Below are 3,678 nucleotides of genomic sequence, written 5' to 3'. Positions count from 1 at the left end.
ATGTGAAACATCCTCCAGGACGTCCTCGTTTTTCTATAGGCCTACCCAAATTGGTACCATTTATCTTGAAGTTGTTATTATTCTTCTTATCATTTTAAGGTTCATTTTTGTTGATTCTCAAATCCTTTATCATTCCTCCTTCTTGCTCCCTATTTATCATTTCTTTTATTGAAAGGTTGGGATGACTATAATGACTAATTATACATTTTCCAATTCTTCTTATAGTATGAAGAGATTGATTTCAATTTATGTTCCTATTTAATAGCCTTCTCAAACACTTGGTCCATAGTAGTGGGACCATGTATGCCAACCTATTTGTCAATTTGATTATTTAGTCCCATAATTAACTTATTGATCCTAGATATTTTATCTTTTTTATACCGGTTACATATTTAATAAGTTCTAGGAAACTTTTCACAATACTCAACCATAGTTGAGTCCCCTTATCACATATTCTAGAAGTCTATTAATTTCTGATCAAAATAATGTTGGAGTAGCAACCATTGCCTAAATATGACCACAAATTGGTCTCACATTCTAGACTGAAGTAACTTAATCCTAGTTTCATCTTCTTGTTCATCCACCAAGTGGATGCTTCATTTGTCAACTAGTAGGCACCCCACATTGCCTTGGTCACCTCTAAATAATTCTTGATTTCAAAATACTTTTACACTTTAATTAATCATGCCTCTATAAAATCTCTAGATATTGTACCACTAAACTTAGGGAGCATCACTTTTCTTTATGTCCCTAAATAGTTCTAGAGCAAGTTGATTTTTCACTTTGTCACAAGTTCTAGTATCAGATTTGTCCTCCCTATGTTCGCTCTTGGTGTTATATTCATGTATGTTTTCATCTCCTTTGTCCTAAGATTCTTCATCATCATCATTTTACCCAGGTCTACTTTGACTTATCACTTGTTTCTCTAAAGTATTCACACTTTCCTTGACTTCATTAAGAATGGTCAAAATCTAGTCCAACTTAGCTATTGGATTCTCAAAAGAATTTGACTCCTCCTAGCTTCCTCTCGCATGACTCTAGTGTGAACCAAGATGGTTACTTTTATCAACTAAATTTTAATTAAGTGTTTATTAGACACTAATTTTAACTTCTAACTTAACTCAAACATTTTTCATAACAATATCAAAGTAATACACATGTTTTGCAAAAATTGGACATTTTTTATTATAGTTTATTCAGCAATATTTACACCATTACTTTGTACAAAGTTTCCATAATTACAAAATCTTATAGATCATTATCACTAGTATGAGAATAATCCATGAGTTCTTTTTTGTCACAATCTCATAATAAAAACTTGAAGGGTAGATGTACTTTCAGGTAAACCTCCTTCTATCATTTTTCTTCCTTTAGGAGGGACATCGTGACTACACTCAACTGGAATGTTGTGGTGAGTTGATGGTTTGGGTAAAAGGGTGGGGGCTAAGGTCTTCATTGCATCAACAAGTTTTTTTCTCCTTTCCCTTCATATATGATTTAAAGTGTTGGCAATTTTCTCAATATTGAAAATGAGTGCATAATCCAAAAGGTTGGTGTTCTCAAAAATTGTAACCTCTAATGTTGGTTTCTTTTTCACCTCTATCCTAGGGAAGTTCTTTAGAACCAATTTTTGTGCAGTTTTCCTAATTCTCACCCCTGTCATAAAAGTACAAGAATATTTTTGAACATTATCTAGTTTGCTGGATTTGAGAAAATTTTGTAAAGGTGAGCTCTTATGTCCAAGTATTGAACCCAATAGCTCTAATACCATATTTAATATACAATAATATACTAAATTGAAGAATATAACTAATTTTACTAAAAGGTAAACTAGAAACATGAGTTAAATATTCACAAGAATTTTTTTCTACTTTTAATTTAATCATTTTAATCATATGAGCAATATAGGATTTCATTTGCATTTCATACATAGAAACAACATGCAACATTTCAACAAGGAAATAAATATTATTTTTTCCTTTCAAGTACTTACATAATTTCATTAAACAAATATGTTTTATATATATACAAGTGTTAAATAAAAAAGTCTTGATAAGTCAATTGCAAGAGGGAGAGAATCACCCAAAAAAATTTCCTCCATCACATACCAAAAATTGGTCCCATGTTAGACTTGAGAAAATTAAACCTAGTTTCATCTTATTTTTCATCCACCAAGTGGATGCTTCACCTACCAATTCGTAGGCACCCCAAATTGCTTTGGTCACCTTTGAATAATTCTTGATTTTAAAATATTTTTCCATTTCAATTAACAATACCTCCATAGAATCTCCAGATGTTGTACCATCAAATATAGGGCTTGTCACTTTCTTCATGTTGCTAGATGTAACTAGAGAAAGTTGATTTTTCATGTTGCCATGAGCTCTAGTATCATCTTGGTCCCCCCTATGTTCACTCTAAGTGTTATCTTTGTTTATGTTTTCATCTCCTCTCTCCCAAGTTTCTTTATCTTCATCAATTTTCCTAGACCTATGTTGATAATATCACTTCTTTCTTTGAAGTACCCAATATTCCCTTGGTTTCATTAAGAATGGTCAAAATATAGTCCAAAATATCCATTGGATTCTCTAAAGTATTTGACTCCTTTGGTCTTCCTCCATAATTGACTCTAGTTCAAACCATGACAATTACTTTTAGCACCTGAATATCAATTAAGTGTTCATTAGACATTGAATATATTTTTGCACTTAACTCAAACATTTTCATCACAATATCAAAGTAATAGACATGTTTTTACAACAATGGGATATTTTTTTATTATAGTTTCTTCAATAGTGTTGGTGTAATTATTTATTCATCTTAAATATAATTACACTTTACTTAAGTTTACTTAGGTACATGCATAACATTGTAGTTTTCATATGAGACACTTAGGGAGATGTGTATACATTGGGAGTGTGTATGTAGGAGAATTTCCACCTTTTATGATGTGATCTTGTTGTTAGTTTTCACCTTCAGTGGGTGATCCACCACATGTGGAATATTTTACTATTTCTCATACTTACCCTTGCATCTCATTGAGCCACATGTCATCTTTGTGTTCTCACTTGTCTCTCAACCTTGCCTTTATAAGCAGGCTTTTGTAATGATCCAATTGATCTCTTTTCCATTATTGATGAGAATACAGTTTATTATTGTCACATGTTTTATCTCTCTTGTTATTGTGCTATCTATTGGTCTCTTTGATCTTGGTTGCTTCAAGCATAATCTCACAAATAGTATTCACAACATAACTTTTTGTACAAAGTTCCCATGATCACAAAATTTGTAGATCATTATCACTAGTATAAGGCCTCCTCAGGTTCTTCTTTCCCATCGTAATCTAGTAATACAAACTTGAAGGGTGGATGTAATTGCAAGTAATACTCCTCCTCCATCACTTCCTTCCCTATATAAGGGGAATTGCAACTACACTCCACTAGCATGCCATGGTGAGTTGATGGTTTGGCTAAAAGGGTGAGAGCTAATGTCTTCATTGCCTCCACAAGGTCTTTCCTCCTTTCCATCCATATATGCTTTAAAGCATTGGAAAAGGTCTTGGTATAAAAAATGAGTGCACATTATGACAAGTTGGTGTTCTCAAAGATTATAACCTTTGGCGTTGGTTTATTTTTCAACCCTATCCTAGGTAGGTTCTTGTGAATAGATTTTTGTGCACTT

Source organism: Cryptomeria japonica, chromosome 8 (genome assembly GCF_030272615.1).
Source record: "Cryptomeria japonica chromosome 8, Sugi_1.0, whole genome shotgun sequence".
In the NCBI taxonomy this organism is placed as follows: domain Eukaryota; kingdom Viridiplantae; phylum Streptophyta; class Pinopsida; order Cupressales; family Cupressaceae; genus Cryptomeria; species Cryptomeria japonica.
This window is presented reverse-complemented; position numbering follows the sequence as displayed.